A 27,683-nucleotide genomic window follows, 5' to 3' on the forward strand; every position below is an offset into this window, starting at 1 on the left:
TAGCTTCCTTAGATGGTTCACCTATATCTTTCCCCTCACCTACAGATTCCCTCTTTTCCCCCTGATACACTTCCTCTCCCCCATCCACTTCCTTAGTTACATGAGAGACTAACCCATCTACCCCTACCACGGTCTCAACTCTCTCAACACAAACTCTCTTACAAGCAGAAAACTCAATGCTATCAGAACTAGTGCTATTCATGTTGATGATGAAATTTTGATCATCTGGGCACCGCTTCTTGGACACTCCAGAACTCTCAAGGATGCCCACGAACTCAGCTTTGCGGTTGGATAGCTCACTCCCACTGTTCGGTGGCGTCGACACTCCGAACATGGCATGCTTGACTCCGGCGTACTGCACTACAGCACACTCCTCGCGCTCCTCTCTATGGACACGCTTCCAGCGTCCCCATATGGTCTCGGCGCCGCTAGCGTCGAAGCTCGGACCTGTCCTCCATGATCCGGCTTAGCTGGACCCTCCACCGGACCACCCTTAGGTAGCCCACCAGTCTCTGATAGCTACTTGCCTCCCACCTGCATCTCCCCAGGCACCATTTGCTGGGCGCTAGGAACAGCCACGGGAGGCTACACCATGCCCTGCTCAAGTGGCTGGCCCCTGGAAGCACCAAAGGTGTTGACGAGGTGCTCCCCAGGGCCGCTTTTGGCAGCAGCCCCAAACTGGCCCGCGACCACTCCCAGGTTGGTGTCGAGGGGAGCGGCCAGGCCTTGCTGATCCATCAAGTCCGACAGCACCGCATCACTGGGGACACCCTTGCGGGTGACGGTGGTGCCCCCAGCAGCCTGCCCGGACGACTCCAGGTCCAGAGGAGCAAGGTCCGTCGTGGTCGCCGCACCCTCTCCGTGCAGCGTCAAGGGCTGGAGCACCGAACATGCTGCCACGGACAGGTTTTGGACCGCCGTAGCGACCACTGAAATCACCTTATCCGGCAGCTTGGTGTTCTTCATGTGATCATCATCTTCACTGGCTCCCAGGGACGAATCCAGGGGGGACGAGGGGGGGCTAGACCCCCCCAACGATTTTCGTTTTACTCGTTGGCGATTAGCAGCCCGGCAGGAAAAAGTGACTATTTTGCTAATAGCGCCCCCCCTGACCACGTGAAGCCCAACAAAATCACCAAAGCCCATCTTTAGCACGCCTGCAGCAGTAGCCCAACAAAAAGGACAAGATTGCTCAAAAAAAAAAAGGGCCAAGATCAGATCAGGATCGTTTGTTTTTCTTGCGTGCGATGCCTATCGATGAGGTCTAGCCGTCTAGGGCAGTTCTTGACGAGCGCCAACCCTAAAAAAATGTTCTTGACCAGCGGCGTTTCAATCTGAGCCTGAGCCGACGATCCTTGCGCGCAAGAGGGCGTGTGTGTGCTGATGAGGGCCGAGGGCCATCCTTGCATGAACGCGCGGCCGGCCGGCCGGCCGCGACCACATTGAGAAGCGGCGAGCAAGGAAAAGGGGGTTAAGGTTAGTCTCGTTAGTTATTCTATATCAGATTAATCCATGCCTTCAGAACCTCACAATTCGAACTGTGGTTACTATATAAGAATGAAAGATTAATTAGGGAATATATCCCTTTACCGGTTTACCCATAGGACAAGGTTTTGCATTGTTTATCACATCATGTACGGAAAGATTTAGGTTAATTAACACATGAGTTGATTTTGCATTTTCTTTATGATAAATTTTGAGAAAAAAATTGAAATTGATCACAGAAGACACATGTTCTGATGAAGATTTAGGCTGTCTCCCTCACAAAAAAAAACGTAGACTGTCTCCGTGTGTTTCTTTACGAGTCTCTACATTAGAGGCAAAATTTTGCCCGCCCCCCCATGTTTGAATCCTGGCTCCGTCCTTGCTGGCTCCCGACATGCTCCAAAAATCAAGGTTCCTTCGAATCGACCCACCCCATGTTGGCGCCTTGAGCTCGACGGAGTAGTTGGGAGTGCGCTGCTCAGAGGGGATGCTGCAGTACTTGGCCGTCATGTGTCCCACAACACCACAGCATAAGCAAAAGTTAGGCAATTTCTCATATTTGACCTTGAAACTGATTTCCTCAGCAGCTCATCCACCTTGTGAATGACTCGGACACGGAGATGCTCGTTGACGATCTGCTTGTTTTGATGCGACACCGCGACCACCTCCCCCAGCTGGACACCAAGGATCCTGCCTGTGGCCTCGGTCTTGATCGCCACCGGAAGGCCGTGGACTTGCACCCAGACCATGAACGAGTCTAGGCGAACATCAGCGGCGTTGCTCATTCCGTCGAACTCCGCGATCAACACGGCGTTGTTCCTGAAGTGCCACGGTCCAGCCCGAAGCACATGCTTCAGGTCTCCCTCCACGGAGAAGGTGATGACGAAGCTGAAAGGATCGATATAGTTGACTAGAGGGGGGGGGGGGTGAATAGGCAACTAACAATTTTTAGCTTTTCTTTACCAAATTAAACTTTGCATCAAAATAGGTTGTCTAGATATGCAACTAAGTGAGCAACCTATATGATGCAATGACAACAAGCACGCAAGCAAATAAGAGATATAACACGAGTAAACTTGCGAAAGTAAAGGGACGAGATAACCAAGAGTGGAGCCGGTGAAGACGAGGATGTGTTACCGAAGTTCCTTCCTTTTGAGGGGAAGTACGTCTCCGTTGGAGCGGTGTGGAGGCACAATGCTCCCCAAGAAGCCACTAGGGCCACCGTATTCTCCTCACGCCCTCACATAATGCGAGATGCCGTGATTCCACTATTGGTGCCCTTGAAGGCGGCAACCGGACCTTTACAAACAAGGTTGGGGCAATCTCCACAACTTAATTGGAGGCTCCCAACGACACCACAAAGCTTCACCACAATGGACTATGGCTCCGCGGTGACCTCAACCGTCTAGGGTGCTCAAACACCCAAGAGTAACAAGATCCGCTAGGGATAAGTGGGGGGAATCAAATTTCTCTTGGTGGAAGTGTAGATCGGGGCCTTCTCAACCAATCCCGAGCAAATCAACAAGTTTGATTGGCTAGGGAGAGAGATCGGGCGAAACTGGAGCTTGGAGCAACAATGGAGCTTTTGGGGGAAGAGGTAGGTCAACTTTGGGGAAGAAGACCTCCTTATATAGTGGGGGGAACAATCCAACCGTTACCCCCCCACACCAATCCCCCTCGCGGCACTGCCGCTGGGCCCAGAGCGGTACTACCGCGGTGGTCAGGGCGGTACTACCGCATACGAGCGGTACTACGGCCCCCACTGCCGCGGCTAGTACCGTAAAACCCGACACGAAAAAAGACCCCGCGAATCGAGGCGGTACTAGCACGAGACCGCAGCGGTACTACGGCTGGGGGCTACCAGCGGTACTACCGCTCCGGCCCGCGGTACTACCGCTGGGACCAGAGAGGGCACACTGAGAAGGGGAACGAGCCCATCATAGAAGCGGAAAGACTCGGAGGGGGGCAAAGGAAGTGTACGTGATGATTCCGCCCTAGCCTTTCCAAAGCGGACCCCCTTTTGATAGTACGGTGATCCCTATGAGACTAGTCCACCAAACTAATTCGAAAGGACTACACCGTCTTCGCTTCAAGCTCCGACGGGAGGGAATCGTCTCGTGCCAAAAGGATGAATCTCTGAAAACACTCAATGCACACGATTAGTTCGCAAAAGCATTGTCATCAATCACCAAAATATCTTAGGGATAAATATGCCCTTATAATCTCCCCCTTTTTGGTGGATTGATGACAATACGGGATTTGCACAAACGGGAAAGGACAAAGGACATAAGCAAACCCCAAATCTCTAAAATATAGACGGGCTCCACCTAGATGTGTGCCATCAAGATAAGTGCTTTGGACTGCACGACACACATACTAGGATCAACACTCCCCCTGTATTTTAGAGACCAACAACCTAAGCGAGATACAAGAGAGCAGGATATATAACATAATAAGCATGCAACTCATGAGATACCAAATGACTAGAGACATAGATAAAGATATGATAAGGATAAGGTAGCATATGTCTCACACCATATGACTGGAACTAAGGTCTCACTGAACACAAAACCAAACAAAGCACAAGGTAGCAAACACAACGAAAGCACAAAGACAAAGACACACTCGCAACACAACGACGCAAATCCCTAAACTCTCCCCCCTTTGGCATCGAGACACCAAAAGGGGCAAAGAGCTAACCTACGGCTCCAGGTGAGAGCATGCTGAGGATCTCGAACATCAGGACTCTACGTGATCATCTGCACTGCCATCCTCGGCCGGAAACTGCTCGGCATCTGAATCGGTCCACGGACAGTGCTGCTGGATCCACTCCTCCTCCTCAGTGATCTGACCCTCAGAGCCGCTGGTGACTGTCGCACCCAACTGACGCATAAGCTCCTTGTGACGTCCCTTTGCCTTCTTCTCAGCCACATGAGTCATGTACTGACCGTGAGACTCCATGCAGAACAGCTTCTTCATCTTGTGTTTGAGCTTCTTTGCCCAAGAGGCAAAAGTAAAGATCTCCGCCTCCCATAGCTAACATTTAATAAAAATTCACATTTCAAATAAAAAAACTAATTAAAACTTACATCTGATCTCAAGTACAACCAATGACATGGTAAAAAAATCAACTATTTGATCACCACAAAATCTTTAATGCGCATTTGATGGAAATTTTTGAAAGAAAAAAAAATTTGCCAAGAAAAAACCCACTTGTTTTTTAACTACTTGACATCATATTGAATTGCTAACTTGCCAACTAATCAAAGATGAACAATGCATGTATCTATTGCATGCCATTCTTTGTCTAAGGATAGGAAGTATGGAAGAAAATCTTGGCTAAATTTTACACACCTTTGTCAGATTATTAATATAACTACCAACGGCTCTTCCCTACACCCATCATCGTATTAGCACCTGCTCCATCACCAAACAACAAAGTGTGCACCCTCCGCCAAACCGCTGTGCAATTCATTTCATCTGACGAAGACCATTTCACATACTACAACAAACAACTTATGGTCAAAAAATTGCTAATAGTAAGTTGGAAAAAACTATTTATAGTTAGCAAAAAGAAATACTTCAATGTAGATCTCAACTATGTAGCCAAGATTTCATACTTCTTCCATTACAAATAGCTAAAAGAAATACTCCTAGTTCTTTATACATACATATATCACCTTTTTTTTTGAAAACCACCACATATATTAATTAACCAACATAGTTATTACAATCACTCGTTACAAAATTCACCACACAGGGTGGAACATCATTAACAAGAATACCATCTGATCTATTGTCAAGACTATACTTAGCAATGAGATGAGCCACCACATTGGTTGAACGATTAATCTTTGAAATTTTGAACCCATTTAGCATCTTGGAGATATTCATTGCTTCGTTCTACAAATCAAAAAGTGCTGACCTGTCAAAATTATCCTTTGCAAGAGACGCAACAACAAACGCACATTCAGTCTCTAAAATTTCAGGATTGTGTAGAGTAATACCTATATAAAGGCCAGCAATACATGCCCGGAGTTCTGCTTCCTCCGCGCTTTTACAAAGCCCAATGAAATCCCAAGAAGAAACTATGACATTCCCATAGGAATCCCTGGCTACCACACCCACACTTGCAGCGCTAATGTCCTCCACAAAACTTGCGTCGACATTTATCTTGATGTATTCCGAAGGAGGGGGTTGCCAGGCCACCTGAGTTCCCAAGGTATTAGGAGCAGTTCGTAGTCCAGGAACGAGGCTTTTACCTTTATTCTTCAAATCCACCATTGGATAGGAGTGGCAAGCAACAAAAGACGTCCAGTAATTCACCACAAAATTAGCAGAGCTTGAGACGGATTCCTTCCCCTTACCAAAAATCAAATCATTTCTCAAATGCCAGGCTCTCCAGAAAATGAAGATAATTCGGTCACGCATCATAGGACTCAAATGATTTAGAAGAATAAGAAACCAATCCCTTCCCGTGTACCTGAACACCTCCTCCGCCGGTAAATCCCAAGTGTCCCTCATAGCCATACGCGAAGCATAAGCCTTCGGGCACTGGACAAGCGCATGAAACATACTTTCATCATCCACTCCGCAAATTGAGCAAGTACTAATAGTGGCTTGGTGATGCACCACTCTGTTAACCTGGACAACCAAGCTATTAGTAGCAGCCCGCCATGCAAAAATACGAATCTTCTGAGGAACATTAGCCTTCCAGTTCAAATCCCAAATTTTCCTCACCCCCGACACAGTCCCACTATATTGCCTCTCATCTTCTACTTTTTCCTTTAAAGTGAGCGCAAGCTTGTACACACTTTTAACCGAGAACAACCCATTCTTCTCAAAATGCTAAGCAACAAATTAAAGTCACCATCCCCTACTGACTGAATGTGCAAACTAAGGATCTCCTCCGCATCATGCGAGTAAAACAGATGCCTAAGCAAATCCTCATCCCAACTCCTAGTACCACTGACGATCAAATCCGACACCCATTTAATTCTGGTCATATTCTTCCTAGCAGTAACTTTAAGGCCAGAGTTTCTAGGTAGCCAGTTATCTCTCCAAATATTAATATTAGACCCATCACACACTCTCCAAATTACTCCCGATTTTAACAGGTCCAATCCATGTAAAATACCTTGCCAAGAGAGTGATGACGCCTGTGGAAAAGCGGTATCAAGGATATGGCCTTGGGGATAATATTTTGCCTTGATCACCTTGGCGCACAAGGATTCAGGGTTAACCACCAATCTCCACGCTTGCTTAGCGAGAAGAGCTTGATTAAATAATCTGAGATCACGAAATCCATGCCTCCCTCACCCTTAGGCCTAGTCAATTTATCCCAAGCTAGCCAATGAGTTCTCCTCCTATCCTCCTCATCACCCCACCAAAAATTCCTTATAATTTGTGAAAGTTCCTCACAAAGCGATGCCGGGAATTTAAAGATGCCCATAGCATACACCGGAAGGGCCTGCAAGACAGATTTAATCAAAGTTTTCTTCGCCCCACGGGACACATATTTTTCAATCCAGTCCGACAGAATTTTGAGAGCTTTTTCTTTGGTAGACTGAAATTTACCAGCCTTCATTCTACCTTGAGGCACCGGCAGACCAAGATATTTGTCCTCAAAACCCTCAGCAGTGATGCATAGGATTACCATAACGGCCACCTGGCTTTCCATACTGCAATTCTTCCCAAACATAATAGAGCACTTATCTGGGCTCAATAATTGACCAGTTCCCTTGTCATAAGTGGAAATAATATTTTTAATTGCCAATGCTTGTTTAATGGTCCCCTTGAAAAATAATAGGCAATCATCGGCAAACATAAGGTGGGAAACACCCGGAGCATGCCTATTGACCTTGAAATCCAGAAGAGCTCCTTTAGTACACGCATCCTGCAACAACAAAGATAGCGCCTCCGCCACAAACAAGAATAAATACGGGGATAAAGGATCCCCTTGCCTAATACCATAGGAAGGGGAAAATGAATTCAAGAGTTGGCCATTGAAGCGTACAGAAAATTTTACTGACGTAACACAAGCCATAATCCATTTTATCCACCCCGGAGCGAAACCCAATGCCCCCAACATGCTCTTCAAAAAGTTCCAGTCAACCCTGTCATACGCCTTTGCCAGATCCAATTTATAAGCACAAAATTCACCCCGGCTATCCTTAAGCGTGCTCAAGGAATGCATACATTCAAAGGCAACAAGCGCATTATCAGAGATTAGTCTCTCAGGAATAAAAGCACTTTGGGTTGGAGAGATCATACCATCAAGAAGCGGTCTCAATCTGTTGACGAGGCACTTAAAAATAATTTTATAAATAACATTGCACAGACTGATGGGCCAGAAATCTTTAATCAGTTGGGGGTTCTTCACCTTAGGGATAAGAACAACAACCGTATCATTTACACCCTCCGGCATGACTCCAGTGTCAAAAAACCTTTTTACAGCACGAATAATATCTTCTTTGAGTAAACCCCAATTCCGCTGAAAAAACCTTGCTGGAAAACCATCTGGACCTGGAGCTTTAAGGGGTCCAATTTGGAAAATAGCATCACTGATTTCTTGATCCGAGAATGGCTTACATAAATCATCATTCATATCATCAGTAACAATTGGATTGACAAGCGGAATAATAAGAGAAGGATCAACCATACCATCGCAGGTGTACAGCTGCTTAAAAAAGGAATTAGTGATTTGATGAATTTCTTCCACCTTCTCAGTAAACGTACCATCGTTCCTTCTCAGCCTAGAGATATTATTCTTTTTGGCTCCCAGGTAGCTTTTGATCCAAAGAACTTTGTATTCCTATCCCCCCATTTTATTTTATCAATCCATGATCTTTGTTTTCATAACATTTCTTCTTTATATAGCAGCTCATCCATGTCTTTGAGAATTCTTTCTCTTTCAACCAGATCCTCAGGATTATTTCTTTTATAGAGCACATCAAGTTTCTTCCTGGCTAGCTCAAGTTTCTTTGGAATATATCCAATGTATTTTCTACTCCAGGCATGTAATTTACCAAGCACTCTATTCAAATTATTGGCCACATCCTTCAAATCCTCAACATACATACCTTCCTTCCAACCAGATTTAATCTGATCCTCTAACATCATACCCTCCCTCTCCCAATAGGCTTCATATTTTAGTTGTTTAATAATTCTACCCGGGCGAGGAAAACCCAATAATTGAATGAGCAGAGGACAATGATATGACCTTGAACTAATAATATGAGAAATCTTGCACTCTGGAAATATCGAAGACCATTGGGGGCAAGCCACCGCCCGGTCCAATCTCACCTTGACATTTTTGTTGCCGTCCTGCTTGTTATTATATGTCCAAGGAACACCATGATAGCCCAGATCAAAGAGATTGCAGTCAGAAAGAACCTTCCTGAAGTTGGCCATCAGCGGCGCGGGTCTCCTATGGCGAGAGAAATGCTCATTCTGCCACATCGCTTCATTAAAATCCCCAGCCATAAACCATGGCCCAACACCGAGGGGTTTGATTCTTCGCAAAAGATCCCGCATGACATACCTTTGACTTGCCTTAGGTTCCCCATATACAAAGGTACTCCTCCACTTTGTGCCATTAGCAGAACAGAAGTACATGTCAATGAAGTGCTCACCAAACTTGTTCAATTCCAGAGTGTAAACATCATCCCAGAACACAGCAAGACCACCACCTTTGCCTTGAGCTGAAACAGTAAACATATTTTTCATACCCAACCGAAAACGCAAATATTCAACATATTATTTATTTTTCCTTGTTTCAGAAAGAAAGATAACATTGGGTTGGTGCGTCTTCGAGAGACACACAAGCTCTTGAACTATACGAGGTTGACCCAAGCCTCGACAGTTCCAGCTTAAGATTTTCATGGCTCCTGACGGGCACTCACATCCGCGCCCGTCAGTTGACCAGCAGCCCCAAGGCCGGTAGCTTCCTTAGATGGTTCACCTATATCTTTCCCCTCACCTACAGATTCCCTCTTTTCCCCCTGATACACTTCCTCTCCCCCATCCACTTCCTTAGTTACATGAGAGACTAACCCATCTACCCCTACCACGGTCTCAACTCTCTCAACACAAACTCTCTTACAAGCAGAAAACTCAATGCTATCAGAACTAGTGCTATTCATGTTGATGATGAAATTTTGATCATCTGGGCACCGCTTCTTGGACACTCCAGAACTCTCAAGGATGCCCACGAACTCAGCTTTGCGGTTGGATAGCTCACTCCCACTGTTCGGTGGCGTCGACACTCCGAACATGGCATGCTTGACTCCGGCGTACTGCACTACAGCACACTCCTCGCGCTCCTCTCTATGGACACGCTTCCAGCGTCCCCATATGGTCTCGGCGCCGCTAGCGTCGAAGCTCGGACCTGTCCTCCATGATCCGGCTTAGCTGGACCCTCCACCGGACCACCCTTAGGTAGCCCACCAGTCTCTGATAGCTACTTGCCTCCCACCTGCATCTCCCCAGGCACCATTTGCTGGGCGCTAGGAACAGCCACGGGAGGCTACACCATGCCCTGCTCAAGTGGCTGGCCCCTGGAAGCACCAAAGGTGTTGACGAGGTGCTCCCCAGGGCCGCTTTTGGCAGCAGCCCCAAACTGGCCCGCGACCACTCCCAGGTTGGTGTCGAGGGGAGCGGCCAGGCCTTGCTGATCCATCAAGTCCGACAGCACCGCATCACTGGGGACACCCTTGCGGGTGACGGTGGTGCCCCCAGCAGCCTGCCCGGACGACTCCAGGTCCAGAGGAGCAAGGTCCGTCGTGGTCGCCGCACCCTCTCCGTGCAGCGTCAAGGGCTGGAGCACCGAACATGCTGCCACGGACAGGTTTTGGACCGCCGTAGCGACCACTGAAATCACCTTATCCGGCAGCTTGGTGTTCTTCATGTGATCATCATCTTCACTGGCTCCCAGGGACGAATCCAGGGGGGACGAGGGGGGGCTAGACCCCCCCAACGATTTTCGTTTTACTCGTTGGCGATTAGCAGCCCGGCAGGAAAAAGTGACTATTTTGCTAATAGCGCCCCCCCTGACCACGTGAAGCCCAACAAAATCACCAAAGCCCATCTTTAGCACGCCTGCAGCAGTAGCCCAACAAAAAGGACAAGATTGCTCAAAAAAAAAAAGGGCCAAGATCAGATCAGGATCGTTTGTTTTTCTTGCGTGCGATGCCTATCGATGAGGTCTAGCCGTCTAGGGCAGTTCTTGACGAGCGCCAACCCTAAAAAAATGTTCTTGACCAGCGGCGTTTCAATCTGAGCCTGAGCCGACGATCCTTGCGCGCAAGAGGGCGTGTGTGTGCTGATGAGGGCCGAGGGCCATCCTTGCATGAACGCGCGGCCGGCCGGCCGGCCGCGACCACATTGAGAAGCGGCGAGCAAGGAAAAGGGGGTTAAGGTTAGTCTCGTTAGTTATTCTATATCAGATTAATCCATGCCTTCAGAACCTCACAATTCGAACTGTGGTTACTATATAAGAATGAAAGATTAATTAGGGAATATATCCCTTTACCGGTTTACCCATAGGACAAGGTTTTGCATTGTTTATCACATCATGTACGGAAAGATTTAGGTTAATTAACACATGAGTTGATTTTGCATTTTCTTTATGATAAATTTTGAGAAAAAAATTGAAATTGATCACAGAAGACACATGTTCTGATGAAGATTTAGGCTGTCTCCCTCACAAAAAAAAACGTAGACTGTCTCCGTGTGTTTCTTTACGAGTCTCTACATTAGAGGCAAAATTTTGCCCGCCCCCCCATGTTTGAATCCTGGCTCCGTCCTTGCTGGCTCCCGACATGCTCCAAAAATCAAGGTTCCTTCGAATCGACCCACCCCATGTTGGCGCCTTGAGCTCGACGGAGTAGTTGGGAGTGCGCTGCTCAGAGGGGATGCTGCAGTACTTGGCCGTCATGTGTCCCACAACACCACAGCATAAGCAAAAGTTAGGCAATTTCTCATATTTGACCTTGAAACTGATTTCCTCAGCAGCTCATCCACCTTGTGAATGACTCGGACACGGAGATGCTCGTTGACGATCTGCTTGTTTTGATGCGACACCGCGACCACCTCCCCCAGCTGGACACCAAGGATCCTGCCTGTGGCCTCGGTCTTGATCGCCACCGGAAGGCCGTGGACTTGCACCCAGACCATGAACGAGTCTAGGCGAACATCAGCGGCGTTGCTCATTCCGTCGAACTCCGCGATCAACACGGCGTTGTTCCTGAAGTGCCACGGTCCAGCCCGAAGCACATGCTTCAGGTCTCCCTCCACGGAGAAGGTGATGACGAAGCTGAAAGGATCGATATAGTTGACTAGAGGGGGGGGGGGGGGGGGGGTGAATAGGCAACTAACAATTTTTAGCTTTTCTTTACCAAATTAAACTTTGCATCAAAATAGGTTGTCTAGATATGCAACTAAGTGAGCAACCTATATGATGCAATGACAACAAGCACGCAAGCAAATAAGAGATATAACACGAGTAAACTTGCGAAAGTAAAGGGACGAGATAACCAAGAGTGGAGCCGGTGAAGACGAGGATGTGTTACCGAAGTTCCTTCCTTTTGAGGGGAAGTACGTCTCCGTTGGAGCGGTGTGGAGGCACAATGCTCCCCAAGAAGCCACTAGGGCCACCGTATTCTCCTCACGCCCTCACATAATGCGAGATGCCGTGATTCCACTATTGGTGCCCTTGAAGGCGGCAACCGGACCTTTACAAACAAGGTTGGGGCAATCTCCACAACTTAATTGGAGGCTCCCAACGACACCACAAAGCTTCACCACAATGGACTATGGCTCCGCGGTGACCTCAACCGTCTAGGGTGCTCAAACACCCAAGAGTAACAAGATCCGCTAGGGATAAGTGGGGGGAATCAAATTTCTCTTGGTGGAAGTGTAGATCGGGGCCTTCTCAACCAATCCCGAGCAAATCAACAAGTTTGATTGGCTAGGGAGAGAGATCGGGCGAAACTGGAGCTTGGAGCAACAATGGAGCTTTTGGGGGAAGAGGTAGGTCAACTTTGGGGAAGAAGACCTCCTTATATAGTGGGGGGAACAATCCAACCGTTACCCCCCCACACCAATCCCCCTCGCGGCACTGCCGCTGGGCCCAGAGCGGTACTACCGCGGTGGTCAGGGCGGTACTACCGCATACGAGCGGTACTACGGCCCCCACTGCCGCGGCTAGTACCGTAAAACCCGACACGAAAAAAGACCCCGCGAATCGAGGCGGTACTAGCACGAGACCGCAGCGGTACTACGGCTGGGGGCTACCAGCGGTACTACCGCTCCGGCCCGCGGTACTACCGCTGGGACCAGAGAGGGCACACTGAGAAGGGGAACGAGCCCATCATAGAAGCGGAAAGACTCGGAGGGGGGCAAAGGAAGTGTACGTGATGATTCCGCCCTAGCCTTTCCAAAGCGGACCCCCTTTTGATAGTACGGTGATCCCTATGAGACTAGTCCACCAAACTAATTCGAAAGGACTACACCGTCTTCGCTTCAAGCTCCGACGGGAGGGAATCGTCTCGTGCCAAAAGGATGAATCTCTGAAAACACTCAATGCACACGATTAGTTCGCAAAAGCATTGTCATCAATCACCAAAATATCTTAGGGATAAATATGCCCTTATAATCTCCCCCTTTTTGGTGGATTGATGACAATACGGGATTTGCACAAACGGGAAAGGACAAAGGACATAAGCAAACCCCAAATCTCTAAAATATAGACGGGCTCCACCTAGATGTGTGCCATCAAGATAAGTGCTTTGGACTGCACGACACACATACTAGGATCAACACTCCCCCTGTATTTTAGAGACCAACAACCTAAGCGAGATACAAGAGAGCAGGATATATAACATAATAAGCATGCAACTCATGAGATACCAAATGACTAGAGACATAGATAAAGATATGATAAGGATAAGGTAGCATATGTCTCACACCATATGACTGGAACTAAGGTCTCACTGAACACAAAACCAAACAAAGCACAAGGTAGCAAACACAACGAAAGCACAAAGACAAAGACACACTCGCAACACAACGACGCAAATCCCTAAACTCTCCCCCCTTTGGCATCGAGACACCAAAAGGGGCAAAGAGCTAACCTACGGCTCCAGGTGAGAGCATGCTGAGGATCTCGAACATCAGGACTCTACGTGATCATCTGCACTGCCATCCTCGGCCGGAAACTGCTCGGCATCTGAATCGGTCCACGGACAGTGCTGCTGGATCCACTCCTCCTCCTCAGTGATCTGACCCTCAGAGCCGCTGGTGACTGTCGCACCCAACTGACGCATAAGCTCCTTGTGACGTCCCTTTGCCTTCTTCTCAGCCACATGAGTCATGTACTGACCGTGAGACTCCATGCAGAACAGCTTCTTCATCTTGTGTTTGAGCTTCTTTGCCCAAGAGGGCTCTGCCGCAGAAGGCTCTGTCCCAGAAGGCACATAATCCTCATTGTCATCAGCCTCGCCCTCGGTTTCCATGGCAGCAGCAAAAGATGGAACTCCAGATCTAGGAACGGATGTGCCCCAATTATCCTTCTTCCTCAGACGCTTGATCTCATGAGAAACCAACTCTCCAGTTTCCAGCTGCTCCTCAGGATAGGTACGTCTCCAGGCCTTCTCAATGAGCAACATAATGAATGGACCATAAATCGGGCACTTGCGCTCAGAAATAGCAGCAAGAAGTTCAGACCACATAACATGAGAGATGTCCAGGGACTCGCCAGTGTTTGCGTCCTTCTCACGCTGGCAGAAGAGAAGCGTGTCCACGAGATAAGAGTGTACCATGTCCAGATTCCCGATACGAGGGAAGAGAGTCTCGCGGAAGATACGGTGAAGGATGTCCAGAAAGGCAGACAACTCATAGGTTTCCTTCCTGGTCTCAAGGTTGACCTTCCGAGTACAGTAGGGCCAGAGGGCTTGCTTGTGAGTGGAGGTAACATTGCGGTGAGGACGAAATCCGACTGGAGTCTCGAGCCCTTGATCTTCCACCTCAAGCAACTCCATGAAGGCCTTCCACTTGACAGCTAGCAACTTCCCATTAGTCATCCAAGTCAGAGTCCTGTCTTCATCAGTTCCTAGGTGGACAGTGGCAAAGAACCGAGCCAGCAAATCTGCATCAAAGTCCTTGTTGAACTGCATGATCCCGAGAATGTTCAACTGAGAGCACATCTGAAGGGCATCACCAAAGTACTCAGGGTCCTTCTCCATAGCATCCATGTTGATGGTATGAACATTGACAAAGAGGTTCTTCTTAGCCTTGATCACGTCAAAGTAGGTGGCATACTGAAACCGGTTCCAGAACGGGCGATTGACAAGGTTGGATTCTTGGTCTTCCTCATATGGGTTGCGGCGACGCCTGTCCCAGAATTCCTTGCTAGTCATCTCAGTCACCTTCTTGCCACTTGGCTTCGGCCTGTTGGCAGTCTTCTTCTTGAGAGGAGGATTAGCACTTGAGGAAGCACCCACTGGCGGCGGTGGAGCACTGGAAGAACCACCTGCAGCCTCAGATGAGCGGTACCGCTTTGACGTTGAACGCCCGGGGTTGACACGGCGGACTTGCTGCTCAGGATGTTCATCACTGGAACCAAACACACGGACACACGAAACAACCAGAAGGAACGATCAAAACCAAATAAACACAACAAATATGGATCAACATGTGGTAGGAAACTATGGAACTGGGCATCCGGCGGTAGTACCGTGCCTGCACAGCGGCAGTACCGTGCCTCCACAGCGGCAGTACCGCTCCAGCGGTAGTACCGCGCCAGATGGGCGGTAGTACCGCCCGAGACGGGGCACGGAGGATCCCTACTGCCGTGGTCAGATCCGGCACTACCAGGGATGCCAAATTCAAAAATAAACCTACCAAACATCAATCCAAAGAGTCTAGTTGCCTTCTCCAACCTACTCAAGCCTAGATTTGGCCAAAAATCTAGAGATGCAACCACTATTGCCCCTAAAACGCGAGATCTGAAAACTAGACAAGAAGAGAAGAGGAACGGGGGCAATACTGGCATCCATGGCAAGAGGACGAGGTGGGGATCGACTCCACCGAAGGAAATGGAGAGGAACGGTCCGGAGACGGAGGGCCGCCGGAGCCCTCCCGCGGCGAGATGGCGCTGGAGAGAGAGGAAGAGGAACGAGGGGACGAAGCAAATGGGTATGGGGGGAGGAAACCACCCCTGCCCACGACTTAACCCCCTGGCCCCGCCCCTCAGCGGTAGTACCGTGGTGATGGGCGGTAGTACCGCTCCAGCGGTAGTACCGCGCCTTCACAACGGTAGTACCGCCCAGCGCAACTCAAAACAAGACTCAACACCTATGGCACAAAAAGAAAAGAAGGGAAACGACGGCAAGAAGAGAAAACCAACACAAAGCAACAAGAGCACCAGCAAGAGAACAAGAACCACACACCTCTACACGAGAGGGCGGTGGCCGAGGCCACCTATGTTTGAGTCAATTGGTATGGCACCGCGAAGAATTATCCTTGGGCCCATGACCAAAACTCGTCTTTGAAGCACAAGTACCATCAAAAATGGCTAATGTGAAAGAGTGAGATTAGTTTATGCATTATGGGGGGAGGAAGAGTTCATTGAGAGAACAACACTCCCCCTAAGTCCATGCCTACACCTAGACAAGAATGCATGATGAATGTGAGGGGTGTGCAAAGGTTCAAACCACATTGCTCGAATCAATGATATTTAGCTCATGCCTTAACTCGCGAAATCTTGCTTCATCCAATGGCTTCGTGAAAATATCTGCAAGGTTATCATGAGTGTTGACATAGTTGAGCTCGATCTCTCCTCGCCTAATATGATCCCGGATGAAGTGATACCGAATCTCAATATGCTTCGTCTTGAAGTGTTGCACCGGGTTGAGAGAAATCTTGATGGCACTTTCATTGTCACACCAAAGAGGCACTTTATCACAAATGACACCGTAATCCTTTAAAGTTTGCCTCATCCATAAGAGTCGTGCACAACAACTCCCGGCCGCCACATACTCCGCTTCGGTGGACGAGAGAGACACACAACTTTGCTTTTTAGAGGACCAACTTACCAAAGAGCAACCAAGAAATTGGCACCCTCCGGAAGTGGACTTCCTATCCACTTTGTCTCCCGCCCAATCAGAGTCCGAATAACCTACAAGCTTGAAGTTTGCTCCTCTTGGGTACCATAAGCCAAAGTTAGGGGTATGAGCCAAATATCGAAAGATTCGCTTGACCGCCACAAAGTGGCTTTCCTTAGGTGCGGCTTGAAACCGTGCACAAATTCCCACACTCAACATGATATCCAGTCTAGATGCACAAAGGTAAAGCAAGGATCCAATCATGGAGCGATATACCTTTTGATCCACCGCTTTACCATTGGGATCAATGTCAAGTTGGCACTTGATGGGCATTGGAGTGGAAGCCGGCTTGACATCACTTAGCTTGAATCTCTTTAGCATGTCTTGAGTGTATTTGGCTTGGTTGATGAAGGTTCCTTCTCTTCTTTGTTTGATTTCGAATCCGAGAAAGAACTTCAACTCTCCCATCATAGACATCTTGAACTTTGAGGTCATGAGAGCGGCAAATTCTTCATTGAAGGCTTTGTTAGGGGAACCAAAAATAATATCATCAACATATAGTTGGCACACAAACAACTCCCCTTTGACCTTCTTAGTAAAAAGAGTGGGGTCGATTTTCCCGATTTCGAATCCACGATCTTGTAACAACTCCGTAAGATGTTCATACCACGCACATGGGGCTTGTTTAAGGCCATAGAGCGCCTTGTGGAGTTGATACACATGATCGGGGAAATAGGGATCTTCGAACCCGGGGGGTTGTTTGACATAGACCAACTCATTTATGGGACCATTAAGAAAAGCACTCTTCACATCCATTTGTTGCAACGTGAAATTATGATGAGAAGCATAAGAAATCAACAAACGAATAGATTCAAGGCGAGCGACGGGGGCAAAGGTTTCACCGTAGTCGATACCCTCGATTTGGGAGTAGCCTTGTGCCACCAAACGAGCCTTGTTGCGAACAATGATTCCATGAGCGTCTTGCTTGTTCTTGAATATCCACTTGGTTCCAATGACATTATGATTCCCGGTTGGCCTTGGCACTAATTTCCACACTTGGTTATGTTCGAAGTTGTTGAGTTCTTCATGCATGGCATTGAGCCAATCCGGGTCCTTGAGCGCTTCATAAACCTTTTGGGGTTCGACACAAGAAACAAACGCATGATGTTCACAATAGTTTGCTAATTGTCTACGAGTGCTTACCCCCTTTCTTAGGCTTCCAACCACATTCTCCATGAGATGACCTTTGGTGGTGAGCTTGGAAGCGATCTTAGCGGCACGACGCTCCAATTCCTCCTCGGAAGTGAAGTGAGGAGGGGTTACTTGATCATCTTGAGTGTCGTCTTGAGCTTGTTCTTGATCTTGAACTTGCTCGAGGGGAGGAACTTGACCTTGGGCATCATTTGGTGGATCACCACCATCTTGAGGTTGATCTTACCCTTGATCTTGTTCATGAGGTTGAGGGCCTTCACTTTGTTCTTCGGAAGAGTGTGGGTCTTGGGTTGGTGATGGCTCCACTTGAGTGGAGCATTGTCCTTCTCCTTCGGCCACAAGGGGTTCCTCAATGGGTAGGATATATCCAACACCCATTCTTCTTATGGCTTGGGGAGGAATTTCATCACCTACATCACAAGTACCACTTTGCTCCACTTGGGAACCGTTATTCTCATCAAACTCCACGTTACACGTCTCCTCAATAAGTCCCGTGGACTTATTGAGAACATGGTAAGCATGGGAGTTTGTAGCATAACCAACAAATATGCCCTCATGAGCTCTAGTCTCAAATTTAGACAAACGAACACCTTTCTTGAGAATGAAACACTTACACCCGAACACCCGAAAGTACTTGAGGTTGGGCTTGTTACCGGTGAGTATCTCATATGGAGTCTTGTTCAAGCCTTTGCGGAGATAGAGCCGATTTGAAGCATGACACGCGGTGTTGATGGCTTCGGCCCAAAAGTTGTATGGAGACTTGAACTCCGCCATCATGGTCCTTGCCGCATCCATCAACGTCCGGTTCTTCCTCTCCGCAACACCATTTTGTTGAGGGGTGTAAGGTGCGGAATATTGATGCTTGATCCCCTCATCACTAATAAACTCATTCAAGGTGTAGTTCTTGAACTCGGTGCCGTTGTCACTTCTTATAGTCAAGATCTTTGCATTGTGTTGACGTTGGGCTTCATTTGCAAAGTCAATGACTGTTTGTTGGGTCTCACTCTTCCTCTTGAAAAAATACACCCAAGTGTATCTAGAATAGTCATCCACAATTACCAAGCAATACTTTCTACCCCCAAGACTATCAAAGGATGGAGGCCCAAAGAGATCCAAATGAAGGAGCTCCAAAGGCCTCTTCGAGTAAATGAGAGTCGTGGGAGGGTGAGCCTTCTCATGAAGCTTTCCTTTGATACAAGCACTGCAAGCACGATCTTTAGCAAAACTAACGTTCGTTAGTCCACGGACATGGTCCCCCTTGAGAAGACTTTGCAAAGATCTCATATTGACATGGGCTAAACGGCGATGCCAAAGCCATCCCACGTCAACTTTAGCCATTAGGCATGTCGCGGTCTTAGTGGGTCGCTCCGAAAAGTTAATCACATAGAGACCGTTCTCGACATGCCCAACAAAGGCTACTTTAAGAATCTTGCTCCACAAGAGGGCCACGGTATCAATATCAAAGAAAGTGGCAAAGCCCATGGTAGCAAGTTGACGAACGGAAAGTAAATTGTATGCAAGGGACTCAACTAGCATGACCTTCTCGATCGTGAGATCATGAGAAATGACAACTTTGCCGAGTCCCAATACCTTAGAAGACGAGGCATCACCCCACTCGACATTGGTGGGCATAGATGGAATCTTGTGCACGTCCACCACCAAGTCCTTGCTTCCGGTCGTATGATTTGTAGCTCCACTATCGAGCAACCATGATCCCCCACCGGAAGCAAACACCTACAAGAGATCAATGCTTGGTTTTAGGTACCCATTTTGTAATGGGTCCTTTGATGTTAGTAACAAGGGTCTTAGGAACCCAAATGGACCATTCAATATACTCATGAGGAGAACCAACAAATTTGGCATAAACATGCCCATCACTTGCACGACATAACACATAAGAAGGATTAAAATCGCCGGCTTTGTTGGATGGGGTGGAATTACCCTTCTTGACACCGTCACCCTTCGCATTGTTCTTCTTCTCCTTGGAAGTACCCTCTCCCTCCTTCACAAAAGTTTGCTTGAGAGGGGGAGGTCGTTTGGTCTTGTCATTCTTCTTCTTGTTCTTGGGCTTGGGTGCGAACCCAATCCCCTCCTTGGCCAGAACTTCCTTTTGGTTTCTCAAAAGGTCGTTGAGGTTCTTCTCACCTTGTATGCATGACACAAGGCCTTTCTCAAGTTGCTCCTTCAACTTAGCATTCTCCTCAACAAGATGCACATGCTCACAACAAGAGTTAGTAGCATTTGCATTATCAATTAACACCATATGAGGAAAGGTGGCTTTCTCCTTAGTTAGCTTTACTTGGAGTTGATCATGAGACTCCTTGAGGCTAGCATGAGCACCCTTCAAGACTTTGTGAGCCTTGTCGAGAATGTCAAACTCCTCTTTAAGTCTAGCAAGATCAACCCCAAACTTTGCCTTCTCGGAGTTTAGCACACGAGACACAACAAGAGCATGATCAAGATCTTTCTTTAACTTAGCATGATCATCGTTGTATGACTCCTCAAGAGCCAAACGAAGACCACGCTCTTCGTCAAGAGCATTGGAAAGATCCGAAATCTCATCGGCATAGTCACGACTATGCCCCTCCATCTTAGAGATGGTATCTTCGTGAGCCTCGATCATGTCATTGGCTTCACCAACTTGTTCCAAGAGAGCAACGAAGTGCTTCTTGGATTTACCCTTGAGTTTACCCATAAAGATCTCAAACTCATTTTCCTCCACATTTGTCCCCTCATGTTCATCAATGCTATCCGTCGAAGAAGGATGATTAATGATGGTAGTTTTGATGTTGGAGGTTACCTTATTGGTGGCTTTAGCCATGAGGCACTTGGCGGTGATGTTCTCATTGGGTGAGTCGAAGAGAGACACCCGTGGAGTCTTCGCAATGGCAACGGAGGCCATGGCAACCGACTCACCATCTTCATCATCGTCATCATCCTCATTGTACTCTTCTTGTACCACCAACGCCTTGGGAGGAGTCTTCTTGGTGAAGTTGCTCTTGTTTGGGAACGACTTGGCCTTGTCTTTTCTAATGAGCTTGCCACCATTGTCTTCCCTCTTCTCGTAAGGGCACTCCGCAACAAAGTGGCTCACATTGCCACAATTGAAGCAAGTCCTCGCCCGTTGCTTGCCCTTTGCGCCACTTGAATTGCTCTTGTTGAAGTTTGGCCTTGTGTTCTTCTTGCTCCAAAATTGCCTTGAAGCAAGAGCCATGTGTTCATGATAGGCATACTTCGTATCTTCGAGGTTGCCCTCCTCTTCTTCCTCTTCATCCTCTTCCTCCATACTAACCTTGGCCTTTAGAGCAAGGTTGGGCTTATTTACTCTTTGAGAACGAAGAACCGCATTGTCGGCGGTCTTGTCCAAGATGCTCATAGCAACAAATTCATCCAACACTTCACTTGATGACAAGGTGTGGAAGTCCGGCCTTTGACGAATTACGGAGGACATGGCTTTGTGGTAGGGCATCATTGCCTTGAGGAATTTGCGCTTGATCCAATTGTCATCCGTGTCCTTACTTCCATGATCTCGGAGAGAGACCGCGAGTTTGGTTACTCTCCGAAAAAGCTCGCGAGGTTCTTCATCTTCTTTCATTGCAAACTCGTCGGCTTCATCTTGCACCACTTTATAGTTGGAGCATTGAATGCTTGCGCTTCCGCTATAGAGGGAAACAACTTGGAGCCAAGCATCTTTGGCCACAGTGTAAGGCCGGAGATGAGGAAGATCTTCGGGTGGGATTGCTTCTTGGATGATGAAGAGAGCATTCTCATTGAATTGATGATCCACAACTTCTCTAGGAGTGAAGTTACTTCGGTCATGCGGATAAAAACCCTCTTCAATTATTCTCCAAAGGTTAGTGTTCACATGATTTAAATGACGCTTAAAACGATATTCCCAAGAATCAAAATCTACATTCTTCTCAATCTTAGGGGCTGGGCCGGCATGATTCAAATGAGTGGAAGGGAGCGGTCCACCATAGACAGGTGGAGGTTCCACATGGGCAAAGATGCCGGTCCCATTTTTATCACTAGAAAAAGGAGCTTTCTCGCTAGAAGCTTCCCCCTTCTCGGAGGTAGCATCCGTCACCTTGTTAGCGGGATCACCCACTTTCAACGGTGCGGTGGTAACTTTAAGCCCCTCTAAGAATTTATTCAACATGCTTTTGACCTTGGTCGTCATGGAGGTTTTCAATGTGTCTAACGCCACATTGAATTCCTCACGAGAGACCGCGGTTCCCCCATCTCCCGTAGACGAGACTAGATTCTCACCGGAGTGCTCCTCCACACCGTCTACGACGTCAACCAAACTCTTTGGACGGTAAAGTCCTTCATAAAGAGACGAGGCTCTGATACCAATTGAAAGGATCGATATAGTTGACTAGAGGGGGGGTGAATAGGCAACTAACAATTTTTAGCTTTTCTTTACCAAATTAAACTTTGCATCAAAATAGGTTGTCTAGATATGCAACTAAGTGAGCAACCTATATGATGCAATGACAACAAGCACGCAAGCAAATAAGAGATATAACACGAGTAAACTTGCGAAAGTAGAGGAACGAGATAACCAAGAGTGGAGCCGGTGAAGACGAGGATGTGTTACCGAAGTTCCTTCCTTTTGAGGGGAAGTAAGTCTCTGTTGGAGCGGTGTGGAGGCACAATGCTCCCCAAGAAGCCACTAGGGCCACCGTATTCTCCTCACGCCCTCACACAATGCGAGATGCCGTGATTCCACTATTGGTGCCCTTGAAGGCGGCGACCGGACCTTTACAAACAAGGTTGGGGCAATCTCCACAACTTAATTGGAGGCTCCCAACGACACCACAAAGCTTCACCACAATGGACTATGGCTCCGCGGTGACCTCAACCGTCTAGGGTGCTCAAACACCCAAGAGTAACAAGATCCGCTAGGGATAAATGGGGGGAATCAAATTTCTCTTGGTGGAAGTGTAGATCGTGGCCTTCTCAACCAATCCCGAGCAAATCAACAAGTTTGATTGGCTAGGGAGAGAGATCGGGCGAAAATGGAGCTTGGAGCAACAATGGAGCTTTTGGGGGAAGAGGTAAGTCAACTTTGGGGAAGAAGACCCCCTTATATAGTGGGGGAACAATCCAACCGTTACCCCCACTTCTGCCCCGCAAAGAGCGGTACTACCGCTGGGACAGCGGTACTACCGCTTGCCACTGTACGCGGTACTACCGCTCCTCCTCGCGGTACTGCCGCTTGGCCCAGAGCGGCACTACCGCGGTGGGAGGGCGGTACTACCGCATACGAGCGGTACTACGGCCCCCCCACTGCCGCGGCCAGTACCGTAAAACCCGACACGAAAAAAGAGCCCTCGAATCGAGGCGGTACTAGCACGAGACCACCGCGGTACTACGGCTTGGGGCTACCAGCGGTACTACCGCTCCCAGAGCGGTACTACCGCTTGTAGCACCCAAGCGGTACTACCGCTCCGTCCCGCGGTACCACCGCTGGGACCAGAGAGAGCACACAGCTGGGGGCTACCAGCGGTACTAGTGCTCTGGAGCGGTACTACCGCTTGTAGCACCCAAGCGGTACTACCGCTGCGGCCCGCGGTACTACCGCTGGGACCAGAGAGAGCACACTGAGAAGAGAAACGAGCCCATCATCGAAACGGAAAGGCTCGGAGGGAGGGGCAAAGGAAGTGTACGTGATGATTCCACCCTAGCCTTTCCAAAACGGACCCCCTCTTGATAGTACGGTGATCCCTATGAAACTAGTCCACCAAACTAATTCGAAAGGACTACACCGTCTTCGCTTCAAGCTCCGAGGGGAGGGAATCGTCTCGTGCCAAAAGGATGAATCTCTGAAAAACACTCAATGCACACGATTAGTCCACAAAAGCATTGTCATCAATCACCAAAACATCTTAGGGATAAATATGCCCTTACAATGTAAGTGTTGGTTCCAACATTACATTCTAATCCTTACATCCCTGGAGCAACACACACACACACACAGAGACGCACACACAAACACACAAACACACACAAGAAGAGAGAGAGAGAGAGAGGGAGAGAGAGAGAGATAAGGATGGTCGGAGGGCCGGTGGACCGTCAAAGGGAGCTAAGGATGGCAATTTTACCCATGGGTACGGGTACCCGCGTGTACCGTACCCGCATGGGCAGGGTATGGGCACACTTTTATACCCATGGGTAGTACCCATACCCTACCCATTAAGTCATGGGTAGGGTACGGGTATAACCTTGTATCCGCGGGTATACCCATACCCTGCCCGTTTGTGAACTAATGTTAAGTTGTCGTCAGTTAGTCATTAATTTGTCAAGTGACGCGTCTACTCCTATTGAATTAAGAGTATGTTGTGATTTCTAAATTTTGATATATGTCATTTACTCATCTGCCAGTTATTGAGCTGAGATAATTGATTTTTTTTAAATGTGCTATCAATGAGCATAAAATTGTGAACAACTTGTGTACTATTTGTTCTACCCGTTGGGTACCCAATGGGTATGGGTATGGGTAAAGTTTCATACCCATGGGTACGGGTATGGGTAGAATTTTGTACCCACTGACTATACGGGTATGGGTATGGTATTGCTCTACCCTACCCATTGCCATCCTTAAAGGGAGCTGTTCGACCAGGGTGGTGCGCAGAGGGGGTATAATGTTAGAGTTATAAAAGGTGCCCATTCCAATAAAGAGAGTTCACACATACGATGTGCAAGGTTTGCGCAATGGAAAATAAAAGTTCCCGTGTCATTATGATGATACAAGGATACTAGGCCACCGTGTGGGGTATAAGTTTCATGTTTCATTTACAATGTTTGTTCATAATTGTTGTGTCCTCTTATGCCAACTCTGCAAATGTTGGTGCCAACATTACATTCTAATCTATCTCTCCCAGATCTGGCCGCCGGCTCCTTGGGGGCGCGGGGCTCCCTTCCGTTCATGCTGGTGGCCCCGGGATGGGCTCCCCTTCGGTGGCAGATGTTGGCTCCAGCTGGGGCTCTTTCGTGCTTCGGGCTGGTCGGCATGGGGAGGGAGCTCGTGGTGGTTTGCAGTGGCCGTCGGCGTGCTCGTGGCACAGCTGTCGGCGTCTGACGGCGGGGTGCGGGGTGATGGAGGCTGCCTCCTTCTCCTTGGTTTGGATCGACGATGCGCGGGGCTGGGCGGGTGCCGGAGGTGCCGGCCGCACGCGTAACGGGGAAGGTTCAGATCTAGGGTTCATGCTCGGGCGGGCGGGATCAGGGCCCGGGGCAGATCGGAGCATGTGCTTCGGGTAGGAGAGGTTGGGCTTGGCCCGGGATGTGCTCGCGGGTCTCCTTGCGGGTATGGTGCTCAATGGTGATGGCCGTGTTAGCATTGTGTCACGGATCGGTGCAAGTGACCACGGGCATGGCGTCATGTGAGCTCGCTTGCCCAAGGGCTGGGGCTAGCTCGCCGTCGGCCGTCGGCAGTCTTGGAGTCGTGTCCCACCCAGTCCACTAGGATTGGCTAGGAATGCAGGTGTTGGTGCCTCCTAGGGTGGAGGCGCCGACCCAGACTCCTGAACTGATGCCGGGCTAGGAGTAGATGGTGTGTCATCTCTCTTCCTACCGTGGTTGAGTGCGTTGTGATGTGTGCGGCGCACGCTATCTCGCGACAGGGATGCCGGGGCGGTGGCCCCGGATGGCGGTGCACATGGTTGCTCTTCGGCGGGCATCATTGTGGTGGTGGTGGCTCCCCTCCTGCGTTGTGTGGGCAATGGGAGGTGTTGCGATGGGTAGCCCAGACGTGCCCTCTCTGTCGAAGGGCGGCGTCCTGATCCGGATCTGGGGATCTGACGCCGTCGCGTTTCTCATGGTGGCACCGGTGAGTTGCCGAGCGAAAGCTCCGTGCCTTGGCGCCGACGGCGGCGACACTCGTGGGTGTCGCGCACTTCTTGAAGACGTCGTTGTGGTTCTTTTCTCCGTGTCAGGGCTCCAAATGAAGATCTTTGTCCGTATGGACTCGGCAACGGGCTCTGCGCCTTTCTCTCTCTTGGGGGCGTTGTCGTGGAGGTTAGGTGTGCCATGTCGTAGTGTGGGGTGTGTTTAGTTCTCTCGGTGCTCTTTGCACTGGTAGCATAGTCGCATGCGTTGGCCGTGAACTTCTTCGGATATTGCTTTATCTATAAAGCGGGACGAAAGACTATTTCAAGAGACCATCGACTAACAAGCTAGGGCCATTGTACCTGCCAGTGAGGGCAAGGGTAAACGGTCGTAAAATGGATCTTTCAAAAAAAATCGTACAGCAAGAGGAGGGGTAGCTGGCGGGGAGGATGGGGAGGAGGGGCGAGGTTGACTGGTCGTGTGGAGAGAGAGCCTGCCAGTGTTCAATGAATCATGGGCACCCAGCCACAAGCGCTGGCATAACAGCAGGATGCACAGTTGCAAAGTGTGCAAACCTGTCTCAAAGAAGAAATGTGAAGCATCAATAATATGCTCCCACAGAGCTGAACCATTCTATTCTCATACTTCGAGCGTGTTGACCAAGTCTGGGGCCAAGAGTCACGGGAGTAGTTGTGGTCACGGGAGTAACTCTATATATGTGGTGGGTTGGGAGGCTGGTTTTCCAGTTCACTAAAAATGACAAAATAATGGGTACACCCGGTTTTACATTATATCTTCTGGCTGCAAAATACTACTAAACAACGGTTATTTTACAATACGAGGCGTTTTACATTATTTGTTATCTGCTAGAGTTACTCTATGCCCATATAAACTATGGTCCTTTAAAGTAGGCTGCATGGTTTTTTAATTGTTTGGATTATTTACCCATGTGTGGCCTCGCTAGCACAGGACCACTAGATTGACCATAAATTAGAAGACTGTCTGTGAAGACCATATATTAGGCATGAGTCAAGCTTGGAGCTGAATTTGAGACCAACGCCGGTGCCCATTCTAGAAACCTGCTAGTTGCAGAACGCCATGAGTACTGTTGCATGGAAAGTGGGATCATTGTTTGAGATATTTGACTATTCAATTGTTCATGGAAAGAACTTTGCTCTGCCGAGGTGAAGGCCTAGAGACAGCATCGAGCTATGCTCACGGCGACGAGGATGAATGCAGGAGGAAGAAGAGTTTGGCATCCCAAAAATTTGAATGTAATTTTATTTTTTTGGTATGTGTGTGTTTGTAAGGACTTGTGATGCTTAAATACAAAAATGCCTTATGGCCTTACGCAAATAAAAAGTAGCATGCAAATCATACCAACTAGCCTTTTTGTACAAGCCACAATGTGTTGTATTTTTGTTATCAGTTTTTGCATATGCACATAATATAGCATTACTTACATGTATGAATTATTTCAATTGGTGAATAGAGATAAATGCAGTGAGTTTGGGCGTAAAATGTTGAAGCCGTAAGGTGATATCCTCTCGTCATCAGTCATGCGCCGAACAACAACAGAGAATTGGAGGCTCTGGAAGTGGTCGCGCGAAAGCTGAACACCAGATGGGTAAGTACTCTTGAGCAAAACCAAGCTACAATGCTAGCGTTTGACCTGCAAGCTTGTGTGCGTGCTAGCCCACGAAGTGTTTCTTTCTCGTTGTATCATCTGAGCTAAAATCCAACGAGCCCTTTCGTCTTGGCAGTACAAAAAAAAATTCAGAATATGTGTTCTGTTCTAGAACACACTAAAGCAGAAGGCAGTACATGAGGCAAATGCTGTATGTTTTGCGCTCAGCTAACATTAAAATTTAGCCTCCATAGAAGCTGGAGACCCTATTAATTGTTCCAAGAGAACAGGTAGCTTTGAGCATTATGCGGTCATAAGAATTGAACATAACCAGTGGAAGCCTTTTAAAAAAAACACGACTTTATTCATTGCAGATAATAGTTACATCCTTTATGAGGAGAGGTACAATTTAAATTCGAGGT

The 27,683-nt window shown here is 48.3% G+C and overlaps 1 long non-coding RNA gene across 2 annotated transcripts; it reads left to right on the forward strand.

Annotated features, from left to right (window-relative positions):
• Positions 1-10,419: 10,419 nt before the first annotated feature.
• LOC120968013 (uncharacterized) lies at positions 10,420-27,011 on the forward strand. 2 transcript variants are annotated; one of them, XR_005761937.3, is made up of 2 exons: positions 10,420-10,903; positions 26,599-27,011. It is a non-coding gene; the product is annotated as an uncharacterized lncRNA (long non-coding RNA). The 2 variants fall into 2 exon arrangements; XR_005761938.3 differs by having other exon boundaries at positions 26,604-27,011.
• Positions 27,012-27,683: the final 672 nt, after the last annotated feature.

Source organism: Aegilops tauschii, chromosome 7 (assembly GCF_002575655.3).
Source record: "Aegilops tauschii subsp. strangulata cultivar AL8/78 chromosome 7, Aet v6.0, whole genome shotgun sequence".
Lineage (NCBI taxonomy): Eukaryota > Viridiplantae > Streptophyta > Magnoliopsida > Poales > Poaceae > Aegilops > Aegilops tauschii.